Raw genomic sequence first — 12,087 nt, forward strand, 5'->3', positions numbered from 1 at the left:
AGCTGCGTTGTCAGCAAAATTTAATCTTCTAGTGTCCTGTTGTTGACCCATGCAATGCCTGTTTTGCATTGGTCTACGCTTTCTCTCATAATGAGGTCAATGGTAATGCCAAACAGAAGAGGTGAGAGAATGCATCATTGTTTGACACCAGTGTCTGTGTTAAACCATCAACATTCTTTGTAAATGAAAAGGTTTGCATCAAATAAATACCCAATTCCATCTTCTATTTTCTCCTCCTTATAGAAACAAACCACAAGACCCCAAACATTGGCTAATCACCTGATTTCAAAGGGATTAAGCACAGAGGACAGGCAAAGAGCAGTCCAGGATAGACAGGGATGGCAGAGCCTTGTTTGTGCCTTAATGTAGCATTTGGCTCTGGCAGCATGGGAAGGATTCAGATTCAGTTTTCTCACCGGCAATATCTGGGCATGGGTTCGGTCAGTGAACAGAAACAAGGGGCAAACTTTCAATCCCATTTATAGCTGTGCAAATGCAGAGTTACAAAAGTATGTATCTTGAGTAACTGATGCCAGAATCTGACTTGATGCAATGTAACTTATCTGAGTAACCACAACAGCTCAAACTTTACCAGACTATACCAAATATATGCAATGCTGTTCACAAACAATTCAGAAAGGTAAAGTATTCTCAAAAAGATGTGTGAAATACAGTCATATGACAAATTCAAAATCTGCTATGACATTTCCAGAGCTGAAAAACCCTCCCATAAATTTGTGAAGTAATTTATTCTTTGCAGATTATTCACCCATTTCTAATCACAATAACGAATCTGACTCAGTAGAGAGCAGGCAAAGCTGTGCCTTAAGGCAGTGCTTCTCAAAGTGGTGGTCCGCAGACCGGTGCCAGTCCACGGCGAGTTTCCTCATTAGAGAGTCAAATAGGATAATAATATAGCATCGGTCCCTGGCACTTTGGAAAAAAAATTGCTGGTCCCCCACATCAGATACTTGAGAAGCACTGCCTTAAGGAACCTTGTCTAGTAAAAATACTTTGCACTTGTATACACCTTCCAGTCAATGATATCTTAGCTCTTTATAAACAATTAAGTCTTGCAACACCCTTGCGAGCTAGGTAAGAAGCACTATCCTCATTTGACAGAAGCAGTAGCTAAAACAAGTTAAATGACGTGCCCAAGATCCCACAGGACATCCGTGGCAGAGACAGGAATAAAACCCAGATCTCTGATAGCAACTTCTGTTCCTTAACCACAAGATCAATCCTTTCTACTCCTTGTAAGTACAAGTGTTTTAAGCAGAAATGCCTGTTAAACTCTATCTGAACTCTACCCAGCGTGATCATTAAGTCTCCCCACCATGCTCACATTAAAAAACAAAAACTTACCAAAATATAATATTTTATCCAAAACCCATACAACAGTCTGACATTTCTCTGCATTTCTCATCCAGTCTTGATGTTAAATATCCCATGATGGGCTCCCCTGCTGATTTTTCCTTTGTCTCCTGTGACTGCAGACTTCCTCCCAAAGTGGCCTTGTGCAAACTCTATATCATCTCATAGGCTGCAAATTTTAGTTAAGGGTATTCCTGAAGGTTTCATCACATGACAATCTTTAATTAAAGTCTAATCTTTAATTCCTGGAGACTCCAGGACAATCCTGGAGGGTTGGCAACCCATCATCTCATCATAGAGGGGGCAACATCAAAACTTTAGAGTTCCTTATTGAAAACCATAATTGTAACAAGATATAAACTTGTTGAAAATTAAAATGATCCATAAGCATTTTAAAATGTGTAAATGCCATCCATTGGGGGACTGTATAGGACTGGTAATGGGATACAGCCCGTTCATCTCTAGGTCACTGGTTCAAATACAGCCCTGGACAGTAGGGAAGAGACACTGTTGCCATTTGACAGCTGGTCAGTGGCCATTGTGAAGTGTATTGGCATTGACGTTGATTGAATGTGTGGTGACTAACTCACCAAAGGGTGGTTACTTCCGGATAGGCTTAAGGTACTTTGGTGAGACAGACTGGGGAAATATGCATTGCCAATATGAGTGTCCTCATATTTGGCTGCCTGTGTGGTCGACAAAGAGAGGAATTCAATCAATTCAGTACCGTTTAAGGGCACTACATTTCCTTAAAATGTATATTATAAAAACATGGAGATTTCATCATGCATGTGCACTTCTATAGACACTCAATTAATGCAGCCTTTGATGCAAGACATGCCATTAAAATAATGATCAGTGTTTTACTGAGTGAAGGTGAATTTGATTCTGAATTTTAAAATTACATAGCTGTGCACTGTAATTCTTCCCTTCAAAATCATTTTAGATTATACTAATCTATTGATAGGTAATAGCTAGACTATCCAAAGGACTGCCTTATATTTAGTAAGATAAATTGAAATACTAGATTTCATACAGGATGTTTAGCTTTTGCCAGTACATTAATATTTGCAATTCTGTTTCCTTTTAAGGATTCAGTCCTGGAAGGTACTGAACTATCCTGTGAGATATTGAGTGTTCCCACTTAGCATTTGCCAGATTAATCCCAAAGGCAGGGTTCAAATGAGAGGCTTTAAACAGTGAAAGAAACCAGTGAAATGGGACATAGACTTTACTCATGCTTGGCATCTGAGTTTGGTTTTACTCTAGGCCTCCCTTATACAAAACCTACCCCCAGAGTGCAATGGCCTTCTTCTGAAGCTACCAAGGCCCCATCTACATTGTTAGCTTTATTGCAACTATAAAGGAGTCAGGGAACTTGGTTACAACATATTTCTCCCCTAATTGCCAGTAGTTAAAAAAAAAAAAAAAAGTTAGTAAACTAACCTAAACCAATCCCCATATTCCTCAAATGGGCAAACTCCATTTTCCTATGTTTACATCAACAACACTACTGACAATCTGGTTACAACAAGATTAAAAATTATAGGTGGTTACCACAGAGCCATGTCCCTTTAAACATGTTCCACAGTACAACATTAAAACAGGTTGTAACCAGGTCCCTCGATTCGGTTATTGTAATATTGTAGACAAGGCTTGAGAGTGTGACATCTTTAAACCATGTGACCTCCACTTTGCCAAACACTCCAGAGGTTCTTCCCAAACTCAGACCTCCTGCTTTGCTGTGGGGCCTGCCCGTCAATGAGTTTCCTTTCAATGGAAGTTAGTACTCACACTCGTCCATAGTAAATGTTTACTCAGCTAGCTCAGAGATGGTTTGGGGCCTGTCCACTTTGTGAGATCAGACTGAAGTTTATTCCGAGGACAAAAGGAAAAAGTGAGAACCCAGCTTCTAACAACTCCTCCACCCTATACTCTTTCTTCCTGTCTTCCACCCTCAAATGCCTTGCACTAACTGGGCAATTACCTTTCAAAGACTTGGGGCAATCGGTCATCTGATGAGAGCCATCTGAGCTTTGGTATAAATACTGCAATGTCATTTTAGTGCCGGTGGAAAAGGTAACGCAATATCCTGAGAAACAGGGGAGCTGATATCAGTCTTCTGTCATTCCTATTTATTAGCTGAGATCATCCTACTCAGATATGGTAGAGTCATATGAGAAACAGGTGTGTACTGCAGACTCTTTTAAATTGTTCATTAATGTCATTAAAGGAGCGGCAGGATGTTTAATTTCCCCCTTGGATGGATTACTAGCCGCTCAAAGCAGAACCCTTACCAAACACCTATACAAGGCTGACTATATCCCTGGCTGATTTATCCAGGATTTCTCCACTTCACCTCTCTCTGGGCTATTATTTTGTTTTCCTTCCTGACCTTCCACACTACTGAACTCTAAATGTTTTTAATCTCTAGTGTGTAGAAAGCTCAGTGAGGTGATGATAAAATTTCCACCCAGACCTTTCATTTTTTCCTCTCTAAACAAAGCACACAGGCATAATGTAAATTCCCAAAGTGACAGATTTACACTGCTTACACATTCTATGGCCTCCCTTTGGGTAACAAGAGTATTATGCTGACAGCATGGAAAGCACAAGAATCAACAATACTGGGAGGTTATCGCAATAAACATAGTATAGCTAAATAATTAGCACATAAAATGTCCAACCCAAACTTCCTGGATTCCAGCCAGCCCCCCAAACAATACACAAGGCACATGCATTTAATAGTCTAGTGCTTCAAAAGGCACTACTACCCAGGTTTAAAATGATGGGACAAATTCTGCTCTTTCAAAATTCATCTGTATGATTGGGCAAAATCTGAACTAAATTTACAGCAAATTCAATTTACAATGTTTCCTTTTCAAATAGTTACAAAAATAAGTGATTTGTTTCCCCCCACAACAGACATACACATTCTCTTTTGTACCAATGGCAGCATATCATTTTAAAATTCACTAACTCATGGTCACTAGGATCAGCTGCTGTAAAGGCCCTGCATGAATCTTTGCAGCAGTTATACGAGGTCCCCCCGCCCCACACACTCACACACTATGGGGAACCTTAGTTAAGAGTTTCCTGTTTCTTATTCTAAATAATTAAATGAACCCTGGACACAAACTGAACTTGCTGAGTGGTGTCAATGATGTCATAGCCATGTCAATTATACCTAGTAATTGCTCAGATATGACCCTTTCCCCTCATTTTAAGAAAATATTTTCCAAAATAATAATAGAACATGACAGGCAATACATTTACAAAGGATTAGTGCACTTCTGGGGCTTTGTATATCTAGCAATTCATCCAAGACATGCACTAATCCCTGCGTAACAAACTATTTCTTAGGTATCCTGGCTATCTGACAGGTCGGTTTCTCCTCTCCCACACATCAGCTTTACACCAGAGTATCACCATTGATTTCAGTGAAGTCACTCCTCATTTACACCAGTGAAGTGAGAGGAGAATCAGGCCCACTGTCTGTTAGGCACAGACCCACGTTGTAGAGTTCAAGGCCCACAGGTTGTAGCGTTCAAGGAAGTGCACTACATTACTACACCCCTTCAAGGGGTCAGCATGAGCTCTTTTGCATGGTCAGTCAGCTGTGGTGGCCTATGCCACATGTACACTATCTGCTCCCTGCGAATGCCCACTGGAACATCTGACTTGTCCCACCCCCTGCTTCCCAACCCCTTTGGGAGTGGCACATGTTCCAGTGGGCATTAGGAGGGAGTAATCTCTCTGCTAAAGAAGGGCAACTGTGGGACTGTAACTAGGGCTGGCCCCCCATGTGAGGGGCTATGGAAGGACTCTTCTTCTACCCTTCCCTCGGTACTCACACAGGGCCACTCACAATACAGACCAGATGAGAGAGGTCCACAAGGTCACATAAATATGACCTTGTGGACCACTTCCACAAATCCAAAATCTCTCACAGCTTTTCTTTATTCAGCCATAGATCCCATCTTTTCAGCTGCAGTTTACTTCTGTATCAGGGCACTACTGTTAGCCCACTTTTTACTGATACACTTTATTGGAATCAGAAATGGCAAATCAGGAAAACATGGCCAAGGAATGAGCTCCTCATTGTTTCCTGAAGGTTATTTATGAGTGTTGATGAGTCCCTCATTCGGGGTTCTGGACTTGTTTTCAAGGCCCATTTGCTACCTTGGACTCAAGCAGGTTATGGGGTATGCGCTGAAAAGGCTGAGTTTTCAGTGTTATGCACACTACGGCTCCACTTCTACAAAAAATGTATGACTATATGCACATGAGCAACCCTGTTGATTTCAGTTGGACTACTCACATGTGTAAGGTTAAACACATGCATAAGCCTTTGCAGGATTGTGACCTATAATGCCATTGGCTTCAGTGGAAGTCATGTCTCTATAAAGCTGCAGGGTCAGGCCCTGTATGAAACATTGCTGACTGAGCTGAAGTGGTACATATACTGAAAATGGAACAAATTCTACACTTACGGGCCCAATCCTGTTCTTGTTGAAACAGTGGGAGTGTTGTAGTTGATTTCAATGGTGTTTAGGCCCCATAACAAGAAAACCCTTCTCCTGGGCCTCTTTGACCTATAAAACCCTTGTCTACATGGAATGAAATCCTGCTTGCCTTACTGACACAAAGTTGCCCTTGAGTTCAACAGAGTCTTGCATGAGTAAAGCAAACAATTTAGCCCATAGACTGTGGCTGTGGGATTAACTTGATTTCTCACTAACACTGAATAATCCCTCTGTATTTCACTTGTCAGTCACATAATATCACTACCACGTTCATATACATAAGGCTGCATTCACTCACACATACACAGTGATCTCTGTAAAATTCCCTGATCAATACTAAGGTAATGTAAAACAAGTTTTCATTTGGCTTATGTGATACAATTTACAGTGATTTAAAATACAGATAAGCCTTTTATCCTTCTCTTAAACATTAGAAAGACATTTCATTCATAACACATTTTAATTTACAGATATTTCATTGTGTTTAAAATCAACAGTTCTCTCACTGTGGGATTTCCACATTACTACACAGTTTTTTATACTCCACAAGCCAAATCTTGCTCCTAATAATCACTTGAGCAGTCCCATGCTAAGTACATAAAACTGCTCCTGTGGGTAAGGCAAGCAGGGTTAAACCTAACATAAGCCTCAGCTAGGTATTATACTGAACTTTGTTTCTCATGACTATGGCTACCAGCAAAAATTCCTGCTGAACTGGTACTGAAATGGTTTATTACTAGTGGAGATGGGACAAATTCATTTTCAGAGCCATTACAGAAAAAAAAAATTCTTGAGACTTAAAAACCAAGCGGCATTGTGACCTGGCATATGGGGTTACAGCACCACTCAGATTTGGCCTGGTGGCCCATTCATCGGGACAGTTTAACTGTCAGATCCAAAATTTAGATTCTAAAAATCCACGCTCATTTGCCATCCAACCCTGTAGGTACCTAAATTCTCTAGATGCCTAAATTTCTGCCAATATAGACCTTGGATGCCTACAAATCTGCCAGTGGGAATGTGCACAGCTACCTAAGCCCTGATGGTTGGTGCCGAATTAACACCTAAGCCCCAGCAGCATCCTCAAACAAGACATTCTCTCTCCTATCTCACCTGATCTAGTAGGCATGCATAGAGGCTTTCTTAGAACATGCCTACTGGAGGAGAGCAGCATCCAACACAGGTAGAGGAGATGGAGTCTCCTTTTATCCTGTAATCCCAGAGTTAGAGCATTCACTCAGGACGTGGGCAACTCTGCCTGAGAGGAACAAGGACTTAAACTCGGGTCTCCCCACCCCCAAGTTGAGTCTCCTAGTCACTGGACTATGAAATATTCTGGGTCAGTCGACACACATATAGACTCACTGCTATAGTTGTTTTCTCCCCACACCCCAGTGTAGACATCCACAAAGAGGACTTAAATACCTAAGGGCTAGATACACTAACTCCTATTGGCTTTCAGTGGGAGCTGGATACCTAAGTGCCATTTGTGCCTTTAAAAACATCTATCTACCCCCTTAAAAGAGCCATTCAAGTGTTTTAACATTGGTTCCTAGGGACCCTATACTGACAACCTTTGCCAGTTTCCTTGTATAGAGTGCCAAACTAGCTGTGCACATCCACCATACCAAATCTACTTAACCGACTCAGTGGTGAATGACAATGACAACATAACAGAGGAAAAGTGCAAAAAAACAAACAAAAAACCCCAAGTGAGAATAAAAAGGACAATTTTTAAAAATTAGAGCCATTTTTACTAAGATTCAATGTTCTTATGATAGTTTACCATTGTTACTTTTTTCTTAAAAGTTGGTTGTTTTAAGATGCTGTTAAGACAGATGGGTGAAGTTGTCATGTCTGTTAGAATATCATATGATTGCTTCAGTCTGTCTAATTTCAGCATACACAAAAGTGCATGGATTTACCATTGGAAGGCGATTTCCACAGCCTGACAGGCCCAGAAACTTAGGCTCAATGGGTTATTCTGTATAGCACTGGGAAAGGAAGCATGTTTACACTTGGTTAGTTTTATCCTAGTTGTTCAGCTTCTCTCACTCCCAGTAGAAATGACAGAGACATTAAGGACCAAAAGCAAGGACCATTCAGGGAGGATACTGCAAGACACTACTCAGGTTCACCCAGCAATGTGGCATGGTAGAATGGCTTTGACTGAGCCATGCTTTTCTCTTCCTGACCCTCCTCTTCCACTTCTCTGGAGCCCATATAGTCAATGTAAATGCTTCATTGGGAATGGGGGCTGGAGGACGGGGAAATGAAATCATGTGGAGCCAGAATTCTCCCCTTCCTTGCTTCTCTGGTCCAGGCTGCAGATGTCCCTTCCACACTCACAAGAGAAAGGGAAGCATTTAGGACTTTTATTTTTTAAAATGAAATCCTTGATCCTGAAGAATGCTGCAAGTTCAGGGTGAAGAACCTAACACCAAACATTCAACATATAAAGCCCCACATTTGACATCATATTTCCCCCATCAGGTTTTTTAAACATTGATTCCTATGCAGTCTGCCCATACAACCGGGATTGCCATTTCCAGCAGCTTTATGAATGAATGTAATAAGAGACCCCTATGTGGTTTTGACTGAGAATTTTTACAAGTATAAATTCCTGGCTTTTGTCACGATTCTTTGGTTTCGACTCCCCTTGCTAAAAAGCTGTGGACTATTTTACTATTTTTTTACATCCTGAAATGTAGGTCTTTTGCTCCTTGACTACATACGTCTGTAACAAGAAAATTCAAGTACTGTTGATCCTCTTTATATGAGATTTTCCATATGTTTGTCTAATAAAATAGAATCTCTGTCATAGCTGTCTTCTTTCTGACAGAAAAAGATGACTTTAAAGCCCATGCAGTGAAACTACTTTTAAAAATGAAAGGATGCAAAATGTACACCTTTACTAGGTTACATTAACGTGTTAAATGGTAACTGATTGCCTTGTAATTCAACCCTTTGGAGCTTTAAACTTTAACAGCTTAACTCCTTTTGATGTTTTGAAATAAAATGGCTAGCACAGCATAGAAGGAGGAGAGGGCTAGCTCAGTGGTTTAAGCATTGGCCTGCTAAACCCAGGGTTATGAGTTCAATCCTTTGGGGGGTCATTTAGGGATATGGGGCAAAAATCTGTTGGATGATCTAATAGGGGATTGGTCCTGCTTTGAGCAGGGGGTTGGACTAGATGATCTCCTGAGGTCCCTTCCAAATTCATCTTGCCCTACCAGGAAGCTGGGTTTTGTACCAGGGACTAGGCAGGAATTAAAGTAACTTAAAGGACTTACTGGTTCACAGGGTGGCCAGGGTCCTAGGCAAGGTGGGGGCAGCTCTGGGGGCCCAGAAGGGGCAGGCCCTCAGGCAGAAGGAGCAGGGCTGGGGCCAGACAGCCCTTCAGCTGCCTGGGACTCCAGTGGTGATTTAAAGGGTCCTGGGACTCCAGCTGCTGCTGGGAGCACCAGGCCCTTTTAAATCACCAGGCTCCAGGGCAGCTGCCCCTTTTGCCCCTGCCCCCTCCCCCCCCCACACACATCAGCAGCCCTGCCAGTACCTGCTGTATACCGGTTCACACTAACAGCCACTATCTTACCGGTACACCATACCTGCCCACTTTCACCTCTGGGACTAGGTGAGGATTGTCTGGATGGAATTTACCCCACATGTTCTACAGGAAACATGACACCACAGCTGCTGTTTGTCCAGTGTATTGGATAAAATAGTCACTGCTGCCCAGAGCGATCCCTATAGAGGGTTTGGGCCATCAGATCTGTGTAAGCTTGCCTTCTGTGGATATTACCTGGCCTGCCTTCAATGACCATCTCAATACTGGCTTGTTCAGTACCAACATGGAAATTCCTTCCTCAACACACAGGGGAAGCAGAGGACCTCCATCTAGTAACCTTGACCTCACACAACTGGTTGACAGGAGGGAGCATAGGGGAATCCCTTTTTCACAGAAGTGATATCTGAAGGAGATCCTCAGTTTCTAATAAAAAAAAATCAAATGTCTAGCCCGTTCTCTTGCAAGGACAATTATGAAAACATAGACAGTTATAAACCAGTTGTTAGGGTTATTATGAGAGCTGTAGAGAACTGGAATTTCACATTTCTGAAAATTCTTCTGTTCTGAATTGGAATGAAGAGATGGGAATGGAAAGTTTTCCACAGGAAAGACAATTTTTTAAAAAATTACTGAACTGAAAAGGAATTTTTTGAAAGCTTCCTCCCTGGCCAGGGGGCCCAGGAACTGAGCAACAGCCTGCTTATCAGATGGGTAGTCCAGGGAGTAAGCTAGCCTAGCAGCCCAGAGAAGGGGCCAGTCAGGGAGCCAACCAGCTGGCTTCCTAAGTAGCCTGCCAACCAGAGAGCCCTGAGAGCTGGGGATCCCGGTAGCTCTGGCTCTGTGGCAACCCACCTGAGAGGCTGCAGAGGAGCCAAGTGCTTTTGAAGCCTGGAGAGCTCCAACTCAAGTCCCCTGCCCCGTAGGCTGCTGGGAAGTTGGCAGAAAATAGTCTGGTTTCCATTAAAAGTTTTAATGGAATAAACATGTTTCCAAGGAACATTTTGATTCCATTATTTCAGCATTTTCCATCAGAAAATTTTCAACCAATTCTAGTTATTGTTCCATAACATTTCTACTGGAGTAGTACTTATAGGCCACAACCACATTAGGCCCTTTGTAATGAACACCTGTAAAGGGGGTTCCACTCATCACAGGTGTGCCTCCTCAGGGATGGGACCAGGAATTAGTTCTCACGCCATCTGGTAGCCCCTTCCATCATTTGCTCACACTATGGTCCCACTCTGTCTGTTTTGGGGTGCTCCCTCTTCATGACTCAGACCAGGTCATTATGTTGTCCTCCCACCACTTCTGGGATAGTAACATCTCCCCACCCCCACAAGCTGCCTATATGCCATCTTAGGCAGTCTTCTGTTCCAGCTTCTCCTGCTGTTCTAGTGGCTAGTAAACAAAGCTAGACCAGCCCACTACTCTGGGTTCTGCTTATGACTAGCAACATAAGTGTGCTCAGTGATAGACCTTGTTGATGTTTCCCTGGATTCCTTCCTACCCCTCTCTATCTCCTTGCCTATCTCTGGATTTACTGCCAGAGCTTCCTCTGCTCCCCATAGCTACTTCACCTCTCTAGGCCTCTTATAAGACTCCCTAGGTTTTATTCTCTTTATGGATCACCTCCTTATCCCTGAGCAACTCATTTTCCATCCAAGGAGTAGCCCCTTCCTGGCAAATTATAATGCTACCCCACCTGGGCTTCATCTGCCATTAGGCCCTAGCAAGCCCTGGTTCCCCTCCAGCTGACGCATCTAAAGTTAATTGACCCTTTCTGGCCCACGTTAACTCACAGAGGGCTTGTGCGGAGTGGATATTCCATCATAGCACCTTAGAAGCATGTAAGAAGTGACCTGCCCCCCAATCATGAAATTTCAAATAATAATAGAGTTGTAATCTTTTGTTGTTGTTGTTCTTTATAGAAATATTTTCAAGCTTTTCTCCACAGCTATGAAGGTTAGATATCTTTTTTTCCAAAATATGAAAGCTGAGATACTCCATCAGCTAGGATCTATTTCTGCAGCAAAAGGCTGGAGAGCTACAGGTGCCTATGTAAAATGAGCCAGTTTGGGGTGCAACTAAAAAATCCTCTCCCCAATAGCTGAGGCTGACCCCAAGCACAGTGGTGGGAATGTGATTACATCTGTTACCTTTTGGAGACTGGTGCAAACTTCTTTTTGCAGGCTGGCTCCCGTTGTTAAAATATTCTGCCCTCCCTGGGTTAGTCTAAACTAGAGGATGCCCCCCACCCCGTTCCCTGTTGTAACTGGAGTTGATTGCCAATTAATTTCAGTTAGCTAACACCTTTGTAAATGTCATCAACTCAACAAAAGCTTGATCCAGGACCCAGCTAAAATAAACCACAAATGTTTGTGGATTATCTAGATTGTCATCTAAAAAGGTATTCATTAGAAGTCAATTTGAGCCTCAATAAAAGCAAAATCTATAGTCTAGGACAGGGGTGGGCAAACTTTTTGGCCCGAGGGCCACATCGGGCTTGTGCAACTGTATGGAGGGCTGGGTAGGGAAGGCTGTGCCTCCCCAAACAGCCTAGCCTCCCGCCCCCTATCTGCCCCTTCCCACTCCCTGACTGCCCCCCTCAGAACTCCCAAC

Source organism: Malaclemys terrapin, chromosome 1 (assembly GCF_027887155.1).
Source record: "Malaclemys terrapin pileata isolate rMalTer1 chromosome 1, rMalTer1.hap1, whole genome shotgun sequence".
In the NCBI taxonomy this organism is placed as follows: Eukaryota; Metazoa; Chordata; order Testudines; family Emydidae; genus Malaclemys; species Malaclemys terrapin.